This window comes from Carassius auratus, chromosome 26, assembly GCF_003368295.1.
Source record: "Carassius auratus strain Wakin chromosome 26, ASM336829v1, whole genome shotgun sequence".
Taxonomy (NCBI): Eukaryota; Metazoa; Chordata; class Actinopteri; order Cypriniformes; family Cyprinidae; genus Carassius; species Carassius auratus.
The window spans coordinates 2,014,175-2,035,651 of record NC_039268.1 but is presented as its reverse complement, the minus strand read 5'-3'; the positions used below and the strand labels follow the sequence as shown (position 1 = coordinate 2,035,651).

Here is a 21,477-nt window from a genome sequence, read left to right as displayed (position 1 = left end):
CTTTGAATCATTCATTTTAAATATGACAATGCAGTATTATGTTTGTTTATGAAATTTAATGAAAGACCGAGTTACTCAAATGTACATATAATTTCTGTTTTTATTCCATCCATTATACTTAATTTAACCTGTTATATCAGAATTTGAATGGGTTGGCAATTGTAATCCATATAAATCATGCCAATAAAGCTTTACTGAATAGCCCGTCTCTGTGTGAACTTTTTTTTGGGGTCAAACTACTTTATACTCAGAAGTGAACTAAATCTAACAAACCTCCTACAACCTCCTTTGGGGACTTCATCATTTGTAAAAACAGTATAAACATAAAATAGTAAATACTTGTATGGGGGGGGGGGTTAGGGTGCATGTAGATTGATGTTAGTATTTATAACTTGCTGTGTATAAAAACAGTACAAATCCATGGAATGTCCCCATTTAGATAGCTAAGTAAGTGTGTGTGTGTGTGTGTGTGTGTGTGTGTGTGTGTGTGTGTGTGTTTGGGGAGTTGGGTGTGGGGGAGGGTGAATCACTGGTTCTCTCCAGAACTCTGTAATGTTGTCCTTTAGTTCTCTCTCTGTCTGTGCAGCAGATCCTCACATCTCTCCTTTCTTCTATCACTTCCTGATAATGGTAAGTCCTCATGCTTCATGAGACAGACCTTATATGTGCACTAATACATCTTTCTACTCTATATTGTTTTCACATTTATATATCTTCTTCTGTACTTATATCTTTCTGCAGATTATCAGGATACTCTCTCCATTCATTGTCCTCTCCGTTGTCTGCTGTTATGCAGAGGTAAGACAGAAAGCTTTCGGAGTTCTTTGGATAAAGGTCTCTAACAGAGGGAAAGGTGTCTTGGGGAGTTGAACAGAGCACTTCTCATTATTTTCAATTTTGCATGTTGTCAGTCTGAATAACTGCATATAATTACAACCATAATTCCAGGAATTAAGACATCAGAGAATTTCATTTATTTGGCATGTCTGATATTAAAACACTAAATTAATTTCAAGAATCATATATAATTTTTAATGCTTTAATGTTAATAGTTTTTTTTTTATCTCATTAATTTAGATTTTATTAAAGGGGGGGGGGGATGCTCGTTTTCACTCAATATCCTGTTAATCTTGTGTACCTATAGAGTAGTACTGCATCCTTCATAACTCCAAAAAGTCTTTAATTTTATTATACTCATAAGAGAAAGATACCGATTTTTCCCGGAAAAACACGACCAGCTGGAGGCGTGACGTGTGGGCGGAGCTAAAGAATCACGAGCGCCAGTAGGCTTTTGCGTAGAGAGCGTTTGGAAGCTGTGACATTACCTTGAGGACAAAACCAACCAAAACAAACCATGGCTAACAGTCAGATTCAGCCGTATATTTATGATCCAGAATCAGATCCAGAGGCTGAAATTTAACAAGAGCAGCATCAGCAACGACGTCTCTATGTGGTTTGTACTGAAACTGTGTATATTTTCTTAGCGGTTTTGGAAAATGACTAAGTTCCACTTTGTCGTCTTTTTTTTTTTTGTACATGTGGAAAGTGCAGTTTGATGACAACATCGCATGTTGTTTACTTGATGTGCTTAACGTTATGCGCCGATAGCTAAGTTAACAACACAGAGATATTTGAAGCAGTTTTACTCACCGCCTGCGGTTCCAACACATGACCGTGACCCTTTTTCATTGGGACTGCATTATCCTTAAGAAATAAACGATGTGCAAATCCAGCGTCAAACTGGGCCTTGTTTGTAAAACAAGCATCTTCGAAATGCAGGGAACAAACAAAAACACTTGCACAACTCCGTTGATGCTCTGTAAAAATAAACTTAAAAAAATTAAAACTAGTTAGTGCAGCATAGTTTTTAACATTAACGTAATATAGTTTAATATAAATATAATATTAAATTACTATATATATTTTATATATGAATTAATATAAAACTATTATAAAGTTTATTTTTTAATGTTATTAGTTAATTTTATATATTTATAGGCTAAACGACTCAAGTCGAGTAAAGCGTTGGTGTGGAACTCAAACGTGCTTGTCGGTTTATACTCGGACTATTTTCAATGTAACACCGAGAGTTTCACATGTTTTCCTAGTGGATGTTTTGCTCGATTCAAACACTGTATATAGGCACATTCACACTCTTTTGTCATTTCCTTTTTAATTGTTCAGTTTTCACTGATTGTCGTGCTTAGTGATGTCATGACTCCACGGAAAACTGAGTCAGATAACAACTTAAGGGACTTAAAATACAGCTAAAGACTATTTAACCACTTACTGTAACGTTCATGTATGTGCAAATGTTTTTTTTTCAATTCATGCTACAAAGTAAAACACATTTACTTTCATTGTCATCATTTGACATCTTGTTCATAACACTGCACTTGTTTGTAACTGTTCCAGACCTTCACTGTTCCTGACATTACTGTATGTCACCTAAATGTTCAGATTTGACATTTTAAAGCGTCCATTCTTGTTTTATTTGGCAGATTTCAAGCTCTTCATGTTGTCTCCCCTCCACTAGACCGTCAGAATGAAGCAAACCGAGCCACAAAGAGACAGAGAGAGATGACCACTGTTAATGGAGCGGTGTCTCTCTACTCATCATCACCAGAGGACAAGTGTTTAAAATCCCATTGAGTATTCAAAAGTGTGAACCAATAGTGTAGCTGTAGGGGGACAAGCATGTTGACATGTTTTGACAGGCACAATCACTTAAATTTTGGAATTCAGCGTCAGAGAATCGCACATTCAGATGTTGACATTTGAGCTCAGCGTTTGCAGATTATAGCTAATTATTATAACTATTATAAGGCATAACAGAGCAAAAACAAACTTGGGTTGCTCTCCTGTTTGTTTTGGGGGTTTTTTTCGCTGTTGGCCTGACAGCGTCTATTTCAGAATGATTTCTGAAGGATCAAGTGACACTGAAGACTGGTGAAATGATGCTGAAAATTCAGCTTTGCATTACAGGAATAAATTACATTTTAAAATATAATTAAATGGAAGTTAGTTATTTTAATTTGTAATAATATTTCACATTATTACTGTCTTTTTGTTCTTATCAAATAGACGCAGCCTTAGTGAGCATAAGAGACTTCTTTTAAAATCTTAAAAGACCAGACTAAATTGAAAAAAATAAATATATATAAAAAATTATATATATAAAATGCTCATTCAAATTATATATAAATACTATAATAGTATGTAAATAATGCTAAAATAACCCTGGTTTACTGTAGAGATTAACAATATATGTGCACCATATTCATTATTGGCTGATATTTGCATCTGACTGCCTTATTGCATATTTTACTGTTTCTGCTTGTTTTAGGATCAATATCGATTATCCAGCTCTAATTTAAAGGGATATTTAAAAATTATGCCAAAAATGTAATCCTTTTTACGTGCTTTATTTAAATTTGTAAACAAAATAGTATCAGTTTGTAACATCAAACAATTATCAGTTATTGACCAGTTATGTCAGTGATTATCAGATTTTAGGTATAAGCCTAAATTTTGATATCAGTACATTCTTAGTTTGCTTAATAATATAAAACTCTGGAAAGGCATGCCACAGTTTCCATTCATATAATTCATGGGTTGTACCTTTGTACATCACATTTATCAGTTATTTATCAGTCTCTGCTTCTCAGGGGTGTCAGTGGACTAGACTGTGTGAGCTGGATATTCCCTCTGCATCGGAGCAACACTTACAAAACCCTGAAGTCCAGATGTGTCGACTTCCTGCTGCGATCCTGAACGTAGAAAAGAGGCTAGGGGAGCCTGTCAAGGTTCACAATGATGACAAGAGGCCGACAGAGGCTACAACAGCAGAAAAAGGGCGATTCTCAGCTAAAAGGCCCTAATAAAGAGATGGAGAGTTACATCCAGGTGTTGAGCTCATTCCTGCTCTGGAGAAGCTCTCTGCAGATGCAGTTCCTGCTCCCTCCACCAGGGAGCGCTCTGACATCAGGATCAGGATCAGGATCTGCCAGAGCTGGAGCATGTGTTTGCAGAAGGGCTCTATTTCACCCTCACTGATGTCGTCCTGCTGCCCTGCATCCATCAATACCTGCTAAAACAAACAAATCGAAAGCAGTTTTTATCTCATTACTTATAAATCGAAATTCTTTACAAAGAGATCCAGTCATTTATTCGTTTTAGCCACAGGTGCTTTCAAGTTATATCAAACGCAGACGTCCCTTGTCCCTCTTTGACTTCTCCTACTTAGAGGTGATTCTCTCAGTCCTGCATTTGATAAGGCCAGTAGTTTCCATTGCAATTGAAATGGATGAGTGTTGCGTGGGACGGTGAATTAGATTCTTTGCGCTGCAATGTCCCTGAACTCTTTCAGTCTAAGAGCTTGACGCAGTCTGACACCAGTGTTTGTCAGACTATTACTCTTGAGAAGTAGAAAATCTGTGGCAGTGCATTTAATAAAGGCCTGTTCTCGTCAAGAGTGTTAGCTATAAGGATGACTGCATTAGTGACTACACCAACAGAGGTTAACAGTCAGAATGTTATCTGTTGGTGGAGTTACGCTAATAAAATAAAGCAATAGACAGCATTATTTCGGTTATATCACCTGCCAAACAATAACAGTATAACTATAAAGTTTTTAATAACAAATATGAATATTTTGCAATAAACTTAAAGGGGTCACTGGATGCCCATTTTCCACAAGTTTATATGATTCTTTAGAATCTTAATAATAATAATTTATTTATTGTCATTGCTGTAGAACAACAATATTACATTAGAGCATTAGTCGACAGTGCAGTTCCATACAATGCAAATGCATAGGAATGTAAACAGTGTGATGATAATAAAGTCCAACATTATTATCAGCAGTTGCACATTATGTAGACAGGACAATATGAATTTGGCAAGGAAATACAGTGGATGCAGTAGTAACCAAAAATATGTGTATTGTTTTTGTGTGTGCTGCAGCAGTGTAAAGTCCAGTGCACAGTTTTGCAGTTGTTGGAGAATGGTGCATAATGAATATGAATTGAGTGGGTGGAGAGGGGAACAGTGTTTGTTCAGCAGTCTGACTGCCTGGGGATAGAGGCTGTTGGCATTCTGGTGGTTCTGGCCTGAAGGGACCTGTACCTCCTACAAGAGGACAACAGGTGGAATAAACTGTGTGCCGGGTGAAACCGGTCTCTAGTGATGTTGTTTGTCCTACGCAGGCAGCGGGAGGTGTACACAGTAGAAATCTCTGGGAGGACAGTCCTGAAGATTTCACCAGCTGTTTTCACCACCTTCTGAATCATCTGCTGTTCAACTATTTTGCAGCTGGAGAACCACACTAGCAGCCCATAAGTCATCACACTATGAATTGCACAACTGTAAAAATTTATCATGAACTTCTGGGGGAGTTTGACTCTTTTCAGCTTCCCCGGGAAGCTGCTGGGCCTTCCCTACAGCTAAGGTGATGTTACTGCCCCAGGACAGATCCTCTAACACAGCGAGACCCAGGAATTTAAAATGGTTCACCCTCTCTACTACCTCTCTGTTAGAGAGACTACCTCTCTATAGAGATGTGCATTACCAGAATGGTTAAATTTACCAAAGTCCACTACAATTTATTTGGTCTTGTAGAACAGTCATGTGTGTAGAGTAGTGGACTGAGCACGTAACCCTGAGGGGCACCAGTGTTGATGTATATGGTGTTTGAAATGTGCTCGCTTATTTTCACACATTGAGAGGGGTTGGTTAAAAACTCCAGTATCCAGTTACATAATGAATTGTTCAGTACAAGTACATGATTTTTATTTATTTTTTGTATCCTGAGAGAGATTGAGAAGGGTCCTCAATCCTCAAACTCGGGACAACATAAAGCGCCGCCTCGCTGCTCACAAGGCTATCACCGCTGACTCCTGATTTCAGTTTTGACTTGAGTTTTATAATGTTGTGATTCACCTTGTAAAAATTAAGCTCAATGGACAGCATTTGTGGCGTAATGTTGATTACTCATTCCTCATTATCTTAAAAAAATAAAATAAAGATATAGGATACAGTACAGCGCAGTATTTACACTTTACTGAAACAGTAAAAATATATGAAGTTACACACACCAATATACGTCTATACTGTTTCAGTGGTGTATCCACACAACCTAAACATGTATTTTGGCATAATTTTAATGTGAAAGAGTCACTTGCAAAATGTTTTTGCTATATCCAGTTTGACACCATACTGTGATAAACCCTAAAATCTGTTTCAAAGAATAATTTATGTGCCTTTATAAAATTATAAGCTTCAAATTTCTGCTTTTAAATCGATAAAAAAATGGCCCCATTAATTTCTATTGTAATTGCCTAACTGTTCTCTCCAGTTTGTTTTTGTGAAGAAAAGAAATGACTTAAATGACTTAATGACACACATATGGTTGAGTGAACATACAGCAATTTAATATCCCCTTAATGCTTTTTATAATTTTATTTCAATTTTGATGATTTACATTTTAATTAGTCATACATGACTGCTATTATTGCTCATCCCCAGGGTTGTGGACAAGAATGATACCTTAATGTATTCTAGACATAGATCTCTACACCACAGATGTAGTATGAAGTGATGGGAGCAGAATATCATAGAGGCTTTGTCCCTTCAGAAACCCTGTGGTGTGTCTTTAAGGTGAAGTTTGTGTGTCTGTCGTCCATTTCTTTCTCCTCTCTGCATTGTTCATTCTCCTCCTGTCGTTCTCTCGCTCTTGGCTCTCAGTGGTCAGTGGCGCATCGGTGCCTCCTAGTTTCACACTCCGTCTAGCATGTCTCCCTCCTTCTGTCCTCCTCATCCCTTTCTCTCCATCTTTCCTCTGTGGAGCGATGATAGGAGCATCACAGCTCGGGAGCTGATCTCGGTTCAGTGGGCACAACACTTTGATGGGTTACTAAAATCACAGCGCCTCGCTGTCAGTGTGCATTTTTTAATATGCATTCATGCTTTTTAGAAAACTCCACAGGAGCACAACGTAGACGCAAATCCTTCTGCTGTCTCACCCATTTGCCATAACAATTGTCCATTGTTTCCTGAAACGTGACCTACTCTTAAACTTGTGAATCTATCTATCTATCTATCTATCTATCTATCTGTCTGTCTGTCGGTCGGTCGGTCTGTCTAAATTAACTTAACAAATGTCTTACAAATAATTCCAAGATGCATGAAAATTTTGCAATTTAAATATATTTTTTGCATTGCATTGCAATAACTATGCTTAATTTTCAGAAAATAAATTACTATAAAAACACTTAATATTTAGAACAGTCCTACAAACCATAATTTTCTTAATGCAAAATCATTTTCATGTCAATTTCATACCCAGACTTATTTCTTATATTTTAATATGTAATATAATATAATATCTCTTTCCATTCCAGATCTCCCTCCAAAAGCACACCCACTCCTCCCTTTCCCATCTCCCCTTGCTGCTGAGATGGTACCAGTGTGTACAGGAGCTCCCCAGTGCACTGAGGGCTGCAAAGGATTGTGGGATGTCCCTCCTCAGTCTCAGCCCGGTTGACCCTTGCCCTCCCCAGCCGGAGGCCCTAAGACCCAGTGGAGCAGAGCAGGAAGGGCCAAAACTCAAGCAAGAGGCTTTCATCGGTGGCCTGCGGCCAACTCTCTCCAAACTGCAAGTAATTGAATTTCACTCACTTTCTTTTCCTGCCGCTCTCCTGCTCTCTTATTTTATTCTCCTCATTCGTCTTTCCCTAACTCTTCCCGCTCACGGAAGGAGATTACACATGGCGCGCACAGAAGCGCTTCTCTTTGCCACTTCACTAAACCTGTCAGAGGCGAACTCACATAATCCCTAAACAGCGATCTGCTCTCAATACGTTCAGTGGTGTGCTCTCGTCCCTTTACGGCAGCCCTGTGTGCAACTGCGGGCCTGAACCATGATGATAAAGGATTTATGCACTCCAGCGAGGCAGAACAGCAGCCGTACTGACTCGCTCTTAACTGATGGGACTCCCTGCCACTTGATACTTTAAGGAGGCTGGTATTACGGGGCTGTCTGACTCCGACAAGCGCTGCGATTTCTTTCAGCTGTGTGTCTGACGTTCATTAGTTGTGGTAAAGAATATGTGGAGGGTTATAACAGATAAACCTTAACACACTATGAAATGCTTGCATTTATCAGGAAATTTTCTAATCCGTGAATAAAAGAAAGCATTCATGGGATTCATATAAAAAGAAATGAATGTGATCAGTAACCTAATTTCATGCTTAAGCAGATCAAAAGAACATGAATTCAGTGCACATTTGCTTATTTTTCTTCCTAAAAATAAGATATAGCAAAAAATAAATATGGATTTTGTAGTTCTTCACACTTCTGCAGACTGTAAATCATAATTATTAACATCACCGCTATGTTCACAATTTTATACACGGCCAAAAATAGTTGAACTGAATCGTTGTTTACTTTCCCGCTAGATTTTTACAGGAAATTTCATGAGCACAGTGTTCAGTATTTGTACAATGTATACACTACTACTTGTACACACTCATTTCAGCAAAGTTGCATTAAATTGATCAAAAGTCACATTAAATAATTTTACATTGTTACAAAAACAAAACAAAAAAGATTCTGCAGCTGCACAACTGTTTACTTGACCAATCTTGATAATAATAAAAGTTTCTTGAGCATCAAATCATCATATTAGACTGATTTCTGAAAGATCATGTGACACTGAAGACTGGAGGAATGATGCTGAAAATCAGCTTTGCATCACAGGAATAAATTACATTGTAAAATATATTAAAATAACAAAAGTTATTTTAAATTGTTGTACAATTTTACTGTATCACTGTTTTACAGTTTTCTTTTCATCAAATAAATGCAGCCTTTCAAAAACATAAACTTAACAATCTCAAACTTTTGAACAGTAGTGCAACTTGGTATGAAATATCAAGATTCGTTTTTATTGAAGAGTTTTCATTGTGAACGAATTGGTGTTATGGCCTTGAAAATAAATGGCTCTGGTGAGTCAAAACTCAAGTCTTCCTCATTTTCAAAAGAGAACAATTGAACAAGTTTCTTATTTTGGTCCATTAATTTTATTTTAAAAAGAAGTACCAGATTAATTTATGTTCACTGTCTTTAAGAAACCAGTACACCACATGTTTTCATTTAATTAATAGTGATGGATCATAAAAAAACTGTGAAAGAAATGATTATTTTCTCACAGTTCACCTAAGTCCATTTCATCTCTCTTCATGAAGAGGAGATCTATTTTTGAAGCAGGTTTGTCCTCAGAGGTGGGCTAACGTTTAACCACAAGTGTATGATGGAGTTTGTTCTTAAACAAACAGAACCACAGTGATCATATAGCAAGTCAGTCAAGCGTCTACACGTCTGAAATATTTAACTATATTAACCAAGGGACCTTTTTACTTGTACAACAAAAACTAATAACGCACCCGTTTTTGGAAATTTACCATGTTATATTATTTGATCATGGTAGAAAAATCATTTACATCACACTTAAAAACATATGCACATCTTTATATACATTATATAACAAAATATTGTTACAAGTGGCTTTTATTTTAACGAAAGATATTAAAAGCAGTTGATTTAGTGTTACAGTTGGATCAGGGCTACTATATTTCAATAGGCCTTGGTATGACCATCTGATAATGTTGCTTTATCATGGTACAGCCAGTATACTTTTTAAGGGCTGTTTTTACCCCTGTAACTTTGTACTAGTTTGTTGTTTTCCCACCAACTTTACAACTTTGTAATGCAGTACTATATACAATATTGTTGTTTCTTTGTGATGAATCACTTGCTGTAGTCAGTCACAGACCCCCATGTTTCCTCACCTTTCCAGATAATAATGCACTCATAAGGTTGTATTTCATGGAAAACTCAGCTTGTGACATCATTGCTGTGTCCTGATGAGTGCTTTCTTTTTCCCAGGAGGAACCGCTGATTCAGGCCATAACCTCCTGTGCAGTCTTCACCTGCTTATTCAATTTCCCACCACTTCCATAGCAGACCTGCTGATTTACCCAGCATCTCACCGGCCCACAAACTCAGGCAACACTTCATCGGTGCAGAAATCTGCAGATAATGAGTAGAGAGCCCACAGTGGTCTCATACACTTCTGCTGTACAACTCCCACAAGAGTGGCAAACAGAGTAACAATGCTAGGTCTCTTTTCTGTCTGTCCCAGACCACAATCCTGCAGTCGGGTCCCCAGCAGGTGATAAAAATGCACAGCTGCCGTCTAGTTTTCAGGCCTGCTGCAGAACTTCTCATCCAGCTTTTCTTGTGTGTGTGGATTTGGTGTTTGCCACCTCTGGCATTCAGCAACTATAAATCAGATATTTCCCGTCACGCTAGTGGATATCAATTTGGTGTGTGTGAATGTGTTGGAGCTCAGCAGGCACTCTTAATGCATAGCAGTCCACTGGGATTTTCCAGCCTGCGTGCTTTCTGCTTTAGGTCTGCTCTGCAGCTGTTACTGGTGGCTCATTGCTTTAGAGCAAATGACATTTTCATCCGTGGAGCCAAACCTTATGGCCAGCCTAGATTTGTAATGACATAGCAGCAAACAGAGATGCACCATCTTCAGCTGCTGTTTAACGACCAGATTCAGACCTATTCTAAATCAATAACCAGGAGCATCTCACAAGCTCCAAGATTTAATACGGTTTGTGAATTTAGGTGTGGCTAAAGGGTGTTGTTAGGCATGACACACAGCAGATTAGCTATATTTGCGTATTAGATTGAGTATTTTAGCATGTCTGGAATGTTGTGTTGGCCAATCAGAACCTGGGACTGGAATTCTCCATTTTATGATCTTGTTTTGGGACCGTCTGGAATGATTTTTTTTTTATCATTTGCAGGATTCTTAAGTGTTCATTGCAAATTTCAAATTTGTACCTACATTGCAAGAAGAGAAATAAATTATTTTTTAAAATAAATTATATAAAAGATAATGCGATATTATTAGACTGGCATTCGTGGGATGCAACCTCGCCTGTGTTACTGTGCCCCTCTTTTCATCCTCTCCCCTCCTTGCTGAACATGTTTAAAAGTGAAATCAGTATTTCACAGCCATTGCATGTTGTTGCGAGCGTTAGTAACTGCACGCGATCATAGATTTAAATAAACCCCCCCCATCCCACCACATAATGTGACCCCCCCCCCCCCCCCCCAAATGCTCCTCCAACTCAAGTGCCCTGGAGCCAGCCCTGGACTAGGCTTATGCCTTTGAAACTGTGTTTTTCTTTAGTCTGATTTATTTAGTCTTCTTTTACCTCCTTTTTAAAAAAAAAAAATAAACCCCTGAATGGTTGAACTATTCGTTTAATTGCTTATTGTCTGTATGTTTTATCAAACAAAACATTTCCTAGAGGTTTTAACACCAATCTCACTCTGTCTTCACCCCGTTCCACATGAGTTTTTTTTGGTAGTTCAGGTTAATTTAATTCTAAACAGGTGACTAAGTTCATCTTGCCAGACGGGTGAAAATTTGTCTTTGCTACTTAAAAAGTACCCTATAGAGTCCCCCAACACAACACCATATATTAACTTCTGTGTCTGTAGCATTGCATGTATTAGTATTTGGTTTACATCTCATATTGTCAATGTGGAATAATCATCATAGCACACTATTTTTTTTTTTTTTTTTACCCATTCCTGTAGTCCCTTTGATGATTAAGTACCAGCTAGGAACAATGTACAATCAATTATAGGACTTCAACCTTTAAAGGAGTTTCTTAAGTTGGATGAACTTCTGCGTAACAGTTTCTTAATTTAATTACCACCTTGTCCCAGGTGTTCTGAGGAAGTGTGAAAAGTTGTCAGCTTCAGTAAAAAGCTGTTGCCTAGAGGCTTCTGTTGGTAGTCTATGGTTTAACCTGTGTTTATATGTTCTTTTGTCCTGCAGGGGAATGGGATAGATGCTGTTTAGGCTGCTCACCCTTGCCCTTCATGGCCAGTTGATTGGGAGAGCCTACCGCCAGCTGTCAACCCCACTGTAGGTAACCTTGGGTGTATTTTCCACACAAGTGCAACACAACCCTTCACTCCTAACATGCCAGTTGTGATAAGCTTCTTTTTGATCCATATATAATATTGAAATATTTGTGTAGATCTATTTTGGTGATGCATTTAAACAATACAAGGCTTTATTGACACACAGAGAGGCATTTTATCCTTTTTTCTCATTTATTCCTTGTCTCTCTCTAATACTCCGTCTCAATAAAACCTTTTTTGAAATCAGTCAATCCTATAAGGATGTTGAGAATTGTTTTCCCACTCTTTTTTTTTCAGCATTTGAAATTGTAATCCACTAAGCCTGACAGGTAATATACTTGTGAATGAAATAACAGTATTTTGATGCGCTTCCTTGGTTTCCTTGATTTCATTTTCAACTGTTTCTGCTTCACACAGCGCCTACAAAGGATCTGGCTTATGATTTCAACAATCGATGTAGTGACAGATTTAATGCCTAGGATTGATGGGCATAGAATAAGTAATGTAAAAACAGTTTTGGAGCATTTTTGTCTCCTACATATTTGCATTGCTTTGACTTTTTGAAAGTAAATTATTGCCATACTTGTAGAAATGTGTTTCTGAGCAGAGAATATTCATGTGCTGGGGTCTTAACTAGCTTGGACAGCAGGCAGCTGTTTTTTTTTTCACCAGGAATGAGTGAGATGCCAATCACCTCGACAGACCATCGAGTGAGCTCCGAGGAGAGACAGAAATCCAGTTCGTTTAAAGAGTCTGGGAACAATCCTCATCAACCCACGCCCCTGAGAGCATCATTTACTTGAGTCATAAGACTACATACAATTCTGGTTGGTAAGAATAAAAAAACAAATAGGGATGTCAGGGTTTGTGCTTAAGAAATTTGGTTCCTAATTGTCTTTTTTTTTTTGGGGGGGATTTTTTTATTTTTTTACCAAAACTAAAATAAAAACTAAGACTAAAATGTATTATAAAGAAAAAATTTAACTTAAAATAAATGTTAACCTAAATAAAACATTCAAAAAAGCCTTTAACTTTTAGCCTTTTTTTTCAGCTAGGTGCCAAGCCATCATGTCTCATTGTCTTTCTTTTTTTATTTATTTGAAGTAATACAAGACTAAAACGGAAATAAAAATGAATAGAATGACTGTATAGACAGACACATAAAAATATATATATTAATAAAAATGACAAATGTACAGCACTATTAATAAAATGTTAAGTACTTAAAATCAAATCAAAATATGAATTAAAAACTATAATAGTATATCAGTGATACTAAAGTAACACTGATTCTCTGTTCTTGCTTTTTCCTCTGCATATCAAAGAAATGTCACCCAAAAATGAAGAAAAAAAACCTTTATGGCTTCCTTTTTTCATCCTCATAGACCACAAAAGGATATATGTATTGCAGATTGCCTAAGCAGCTCTTTTCCATGTACTGTATAGAATGTACTGTAAATGGTAACCACAGCTATCAAAAAAGGTTATACTTACATTTTGGTCTGCTCCTTATACAAAGCTATTATATGCTTTCAGTAGACTTACTGGTGTTATGTTTTTATTTTTTATTTTTTTGATGTTTGACAGCCCCAATATGGCATTGCATAGAAGATAACTTGAACATGAACATTCTTCTCTTTTTGTTTTCCATGAGTAAATGGAAATACAGGTTTGGAATGGTTTAATTAGTGGTTTCTGTGTCCCTTGCCCATATGACATATTCAGTGTATTGTATTGTAAGTCCAAAGTAACTGCTTTTTCCTTCCAGTGTTGAAGGAGAGTTTCATGATTTTTACTTTCTCTCAAAATAATAACTGACTATCTTCCACTTGCATTCTGAGACTGCTTATTATTTGAGGCTTTTATGAGATTTTCTTCCCACTCTGTTCAGTGCTGTCTGTATTGTGAACTTCTATTGCTTTGTTTCCATTTACTCCAAAGTCTATTTCCGAAATGAACTCCCGAAAGAGTATAATTGATTGTCTGCAGTGTGCTGAGAAGAACAAATTCCCTGGACATTTTGATGGTCCATGAGTCATGTTGCCTCTGCTGCAGATTTTCAAGTGTTTTAATGCAGGGCCCTTCAGAGAAAACAGTACTGAGAACAAGACACACTCTGAACATAGGCACTTAGGTGAACCCCCACATGCGAAAGTTTGTTGCTTTTATTTGGTACCATCTTTTTCTTTACAATAGTAGCTTTGTCTGTCAGCACCTGCCCACACATGCCTCCCTCTAATGTCTTTTCAAGTGCTGGATTCATGAGCGGTAACAGAGAGAAGGTGTAAGAACAGAGAGCCTGTATGTCCTGCTGTTTGTCTTGAGTCCTCTATCGCTACAGCGCTCCACTAATCGCTCCTGTCATCTTTCAACAGTCAGGTAACCTGTGGTGTGAAGACAAGCTCCATTGTTATGGGATTGTCATAGTCGTCAACTATTTGAGAAAGTGTATCAGCAGTCTGCCTGTGCTGCCCAGAGCTCTGATTCTTGATTTGTTGCATCTTAACTTTAAAACCAGATTACTTAAGCAAACATTTAGATGTGCAGTCAGCAGATCCTGCCTTCCCACACAACGGAAAACAGTGCCTCAAGGCACTGTTTTGGGCCCCTTCCCATTGTCAGACTAAACATTATCTTTACATGATTTTCCCACTATGTGTGTGATGATGATAACCCCGTGTTTTCATTAAACATTCAGAGTGTCCTCTGGGACATTTTCTACTTCCCTTGTAATATTTTTACCCGCAATTAGTTGTTTCCGGGGTTTTAGTTTCAATGTCTGCGTCATTGGATAAGATGTTGGTACGTGGGCACATCTAAAGAGGAGCTGTCGTATGGATTACAGAGTCCTGTTTCATTTGAGAGATTGGCTTCAGCACTGGAGTTTTCGGAAATTTGACACACTCTGTTCCCAAAATGGCAGCGAATGGATTTTATTTATTGACAGTTTTCTATGGGAGACATTTTAGCTAAATATTTAGACGTTTGTGAGACTACCGCAACTACCACCCACATTTTGCTAACCACCTCCAGAGTGCTGATAAATATTGTTTTAAATTGAGGGCAGTCTGTGGGAGGATTGCATAGCAAGGGTGTCTATTATGCAGTTTGTCGAGAGCAGGAGAGAGAACTAGTCGCTGTCACCACTACAGAGCAGAGAGAAGCCCCGGGGGCCACCTGGGAAACGTTGTTGGCGGTGGTGCTTGAATGTGAATTCATTCCCACTGTCAACACCAGCCCTGTTGAGCATTGAGACACTCCGGTGTGTTTATATGGGAAGGGGCCGTTTACATGGAAGGTGCATTCCGGATGCGTCTGCCTGTTTTGGCAGCTACTTGTATGAAATGCTTCACCTCTAGACAGTTTATAGCCATAGAGGAAGGAAGGTCAAATGAAAGCCTCCAGAACCTTCAAAGAAGCATTATTGCTTGGTCACATGATTGAGTGACTTCGAAATGACTTCTAAAACCTCAAAGACATATGCATGCTGCTTCATTTTAAGGAGCTAGACTTTGACAGTTGGCAAACATTCATTCAGTACTGGTTTTTAGGCAGGAAGAGACCTTCTTGGCTGACTTATAAAAGTGATCAGCACAGTACGAGGCTGGCATGCAAACCTGTAGCAACCTTGCATACATGACTTTGCACCCCGAAACTTGGAAACTGTAGAAGCTCGTTAGTTAGATTTCAATCTGTTCTTGCCATTTTTTGTGTGCAATTTGCATCAGGCAGTCTGTGGCAGTGCAGTCTGAGGCAGTGATTACATGCTGCTTTGCCCATTATTGCTCACTTTAGTGGCTCGCCTGTATTAACACATTTAGAAGCATTGTGAAGAATTACTGTAGCTTGACTTATACCTGAATTAGTCAGTATTGTTGTTCCACTTCTCAAAGCACCATTCAGAGTTGAATTGAAAATACCTTTTAGATTCCACTTCAGCTCTTAAATTATAATAACAAATAATATGTGGAATTCCAGTTTGAATATCAGAATGTAGAATTAAAATACATTGTATTCATATAACTGTCATCTTTTACTTTTAATGTTTGCTTAAAAAAGCCATTTTATTTAAGTTTTGGAAAGTCTTTTTATATATACAGTATATTTGATATATTTGAGATGACCATACAGGTATATTCATTTCTATTCTGTTTAAATATTTCATCATATTTAATAAAAATGAACTTGTGTGCATCAGGGTATAAGAACACTTCATTTCCCAGAATGCATTACCTTTATTAATAATTGCATTTCAGAAGATTCTTCCTCCTATCATTCCAATTTAACTTTGAGTGGATTGTGGCCAAATCAATTCAAATTCACATTTCTGGATTGAAAGTGAGCCAAACCATTGATTCTGAAATTCATCTGGTATTCACCAGATGTAGGTCCCACTTTTCCCCAATGCATGTGCCAGCTACAAATGACACTCCCTTCCAGGAGCCGATATTTCGTTCAGTTTGATTAATTGAGCCTCCATTTCTTCAGTTAGATTGGTTCAGTTAATCAATACCAATTAAATGTTGCTGTCAAAGCTGGCTTGCAGGTTTGTTGGTCCCAACTGGAGATTCATCAGCACTTTTTCAACTTGGTAGCGGTTTCAATATAGGCCACACTCCTGAGAGCTTTAAATGAGTTTTACTAATTGATGAAATGTTTGAGTCATGAATTTGAGTGCAATACAGCAGTCTTTTTTATTTTCATGTAATGAATATTCATATGTGTCAATTTCTTGATTTTTATATCTATGCTTTTGCAGTGCTTTGGTGCCAACAGTTGGCTAATTTAATTTATGCTGGTGTTATAATTTACAGCCTGGTTACAGTGTGAAACAAGAATCTCTTCTGCTCTTTTCTCAGCCTTTAGATCGTCCTTGTTAATTTTCATGCTGTGTTATTATATTGTTATCCTGAATAATACATTGGATCAGGCCACAAAGAACCATAAATTACAAGTGTTATTTGCATTTTTTCTCTTTTCACCCTTCTCATGTCTCACCCTTCTGCATTTTCTCTGTATCTTTTTTTTCTTCCCTTTCAGATTCTCATTTCATGTGCAGCGTCTGTAGTTAGCCATCATCCTTCAGATGCTGACCTCTTCCTGTAACTCCTGTTTAGCTGTCAGATTTGTTTTATCCCTGAATGTCCACTAGGGCATACTGGATTTCCACTCTTTAATGACTGGATTTCAAGGTTTTTATATATATATATAATTTGTGCTGAAGACTCAGTGAAACAGAGTTTACTTTTGGATTCAGTCAAGTATGTTTAAAAGAACATCAGTAGTCATATTCTGAACTCTTGCTTTTCTCTCTCTTCATTTTTTTTCCCCACTAAAGATGCTTGTGCTAAACGGCACCTAATTATCACCTATTCCGTTTAAGGGGCTGTGAAGGGTCTTATCAAGACCTGTTTGCGTTATTGATCTATGGTGCGGAAAGAGTTATTTGGTCTTAGCAATTTGGGAGCAGTGTTGTTCAGCTGATTGTGTTCCGGGGTTTTAGCCAAATTTTGTCCTTTTTTTCCTATGCTAAGCCATTAGCCGCTGACATTTGTTGAGTGGCGTGATACAGGCCTCATTATGTTTAAAAGCAGGACGAAAAGCCACTGCCAGCATCCTTGTTTACCAAGCACTGTTGTTAAATTGACAGAATGTCAGAATCTTCTACTTTTCCTTTCTTCCTGGCAAAAATCTTCTTTGCAAGCCAAGTGATGACTACTTTAATAATCCGTTTGAGTGCCTTTTTTAGTTTTATTTACCACTGCTCGAATTGATCTTAGATATTTCCAGATGCATCACAGTTAGTGAGAGTTGCAAACCATTTTTTTTTAGTCTACACCACAATGCAGGTGCAAAAAGATGGATATAGGTCATTCTTTGGAATGTGCTGAGTGTATTTGCTGTCTTCAGGTGTGACAGCTATTTCCTGGAGTTCAAACATCCGTCAACGTCAGTTCAGGGAGCCAGTGCTTCACTTGAAGTTCTCCGTTGAATGATAACATGATGTTAAAGGCAAGATAGATGCTTCAGTTTTGGTTCCTCTGGGTTTTTATTCCTAAGTCACACTTTGAACAAAACTTTGCACCAAAATAAGTAAGAGCCCTCATGATAGAGTTTATGGGATGAAACGGAAACCATCTAGTGCATTTAGTACTTCACCTTTCGTAGGTGTCTCATCACATCTGACATGTGGGCGGTCAGCACCCGACACGTCTGTTTTTACAACACCCGCCCTGTCACAACTCGAGTGTGAATTTGAAACTCTCAGTTATGGAAGAGATGTGTACAGAACAACTATTGTGCACATCGCCGTGGAACAATGTAATCTCTGACGTGTTGTTAGAAGGTGGTGTAAGGGTGGTGTTCGGTTTCAGAGGTTGTATTTACATTTCTCCAGACTAGGCCTGTGTATGTTTTGGCGGCGTCTTTGTCTGACATGAACCCACATACTGAAGGTACGCATGAGGACATCAGTGGTATCATAGTGGTGTTGGATTGGGTGTTAAATACAGATTATTTCCTGGGGAAGTGGTGTAGTGTGCATTGATGTATAGGGGTGTATGGGTATCTGAAACTTAGCTTTTAAAGCTCTTCTACTTAAGCTGACAATTATTTATTTAGTTTAATACAGTTAATGTGATTTTTTTTAAGGCATTTTGTAATGTAATGTTTATTTTTAAGGACATTTTTCTAGGATAAGTTAAAAAAATGAATCAGTGTTCTTGTAAATTGAGTGCCATACATTTTTTCAAGTCTGTAGGTGTACAGTAGATATAGTTATGTTGTTGTTATTTTGACTTTTCATCTGAAAATCTGAATTTGACAGATTTATACCTGTCAGTCTGAATAGTTTTGAAGTTAAAATGAGCTTATTTCTTTGTCATCGGATAAGTGATCCATGAATGTTGCATATTAAACGTGTTTTCTCTATATTCTAATGGCAGATTTGACAGTGTTACATTTAGATGTATATTGTACGGTACACAAATGTTTTAAAGTGAGACCATTCAGGTAAGATGGGCCCCTAAAATGTGGGCTGATGTTGTTGCTAGTGTCTTTAACACTTAACTATTGAGTTATTATATAATGAAGTTTTTAATTATTCATCATAATCCAAAGACCAGTTGAGTAAAATCATTCAATCTAAATTCATAGTCTGTTGCTACTATATGATTCAACTAATTATAGTGTAATTCAGACTGGGAATCTGTCGTTTGATTGGTCTGTCATTTAATTACTAGTAAACTTGTTAGGCGAAGATCTTTCCTTGCACCGTGAAAGTTGTATTGAAAAAAATGTAAAATGAAACTGTATTATGGGAAGTGAGATTTTGAGCCACAGTGCTCTCAGTAAAGAGTCCCATGTGGCTCGCAAGCCGCAGGTTGAGTACCTAGGCTCCAGCGTCTATAAAGAATCTCTGTTTTCTTTCTCAGATGGAGATCATTTCTCAGGCCTCTCTTAAATCCTGACTTAAAGCTGGGCTTTTCTACACCATGCCCATCTTTCTGTGAGAGTAAAACATTTCTCGATCGGATGGTTCCTGTCAGAACTTGAATCATTCTGGCTGAAAGGACATAAATCCCAGCTACCCAGGTGGGTCACTGTTTTGGGCGTTTTTGTCAAATTTGAATCCGACCCTCGTCTTGAAAGTTCAGTTGTGTGCAGTGAAATGAAGGTGCAAAGTCTTCTAGAGAGAATGAAGGGTTGCACAAATCACCTCATATTTTCTTTTCGCACTGCCTAATGGCTGTTCTGCCTGGCTTTTTTGGTTCACTAATAAACCGAATCTCTTTCTGACAGCAGTCTGTCTTTTTCTAGCTCGCCGTCACTCTTCTCCCTCTCAATGTCTTTGAAAGAATGAGAAGCGCACGTCCATCAAAACCAAGGTGGTAGCTGGTGAAAGCTGGCAATGGACTATGCAATGTGACCTTTCCAGGCATCTATCCTCCATTTTCAAAACCTTTAAAAACTTTTGAAACATCTACTGTAATGGAAGGAATGGTTTATGTTGATTGCTAAAATCATGTTAACCTGATCTCTTGATCTTACCACATTCCTGTGCTGCTTTATTGCTTATTTACTGTGCAACAGCCTAGAAACAGTGGTTTCCCCCTTTTCACACCATGTTCTTGTAAGAGCAAATTGTGTTGGGGGAAAAAAATAAAATTTTCTCAAATTTCCCAAGAGCAATTTGAGGTTGAGGTTTTGCAGTTATTTTGGCTCTCTTCAGAAACTCTGCAGTGATTTTGGTTGCCCTCAGAGAGGCGGTCAGGGAACATCATGTTAGGATGTGAAAGGCTTTATTTTCAGAACCACCTATGAAGAATCCAAACGAAGAGCATTAAACAGTTTCTGAACTTGATCAGCAAAGAGTCCTTCCTTCTGAAGAAAATTGCCTTCTGAAGGTTAAACTGGCATAAAAGTGAAAACTTTATTTTCAGTTCTGTAAGTGTTTTATCTCTTCTCTGTTCACAGGCTTTAGTGTTTACGGTGCATCTGCCTGTAAATTTGCGATGAACAATGTTTGCCGTTTTAAATGGTCAGAATAACCAAGTGCGTTTTATACGAGTCCACCTCGTTATTTATTTATTTGTTTAAAATTTTCAAACTCCCAGACACATCAATATCGACATAAAATATTTTTAGAGTTTAGACCATTTCCTAAATAAGTTGTAGAGATCAGTTTTTATCCTATTTCATCAGTTCTCTATGTTTTGCCTAATTTTGAGACACTTTTTGTCTTATTTGAAAAAGTAATTTAAAAAGATCACTCTTAGTATAAAACAGTGTTTGTTTTGGGCACAATTGGGTCCATCTTGCTTTGTCTGAGAGCTTCAAGAATGTTCTGGAACTCAAGTTTCAACAAAGGCATCCCTGTTTACATTGTGATCTCTGAGATATTGTCATCCGAGGCACAAAACCTCGCTGATGGATGCCTGATAAGAGACCTTCAGCATACAGAGCGAGGGAAGAGTTTTGAATAGATTTGCTCAGCAGGACCAAACTTTGCTTACTTATCCTTTGGGCTTTTCATGCAGGTTTCCCTCGGTTTGTTTCATTGCTGAGGTTTTTGTGAAAATTCTGTGCCCCTGTGAGACAGACTGACCTGTGGCGGTTCCTTTGGGGGGACGATCTGAAGTGTTTTGGAGGGAAAACAAAAGCAGACTCGCCCAGTGCTGTACGTGAGCAGAATAAACATTGACTCTAATTGCTCGTTGTCACTGTGAGAATGAAGGTTCCGTATTCATTTATTACCCTTTTTTATTTCATTGCCCTTCCACAAAAAGCTCGTAAGTCAATAACGGGTTGCACTAATCAAGCTGCCATCTTTACTAATGAGTTTCCCTATATTGGTTAACCTCAGAGTCACTTCATGGTAGCGGCTCTGAGCTTCCGTTAACTTCCCCCACAGCCTTCCCACACAATCCCTGGAAACGTGAGCCCAGCCAGATGGGCCGCACCAG

The 21,477-nt window shown here is 37.9% G+C and overlaps 1 long non-coding RNA gene and 1 pseudogene across 1 annotated transcript; both read left to right on the top strand.

The window, feature by feature from the left end:
• The first annotated feature begins 517 nt into the window (after positions 1-517).
• LOC113044749 (uncharacterized) lies at positions 518-2,590 on the top strand. Its single transcript, XR_003275909.1, has 3 exons — positions 518-630; positions 742-798; positions 2,502-2,590. It is a non-coding gene; the product is annotated as an uncharacterized LOC113044749 (long non-coding RNA).
• Positions 2,591-3,492: 902 nt separating this feature from the next.
• LOC113043938 (glutathione S-transferase C-terminal domain-containing protein-like) overlaps positions 3,493-21,477 on the top strand; it is a 39,278-nt pseudogene continuing 21,293 nt past the window's right edge.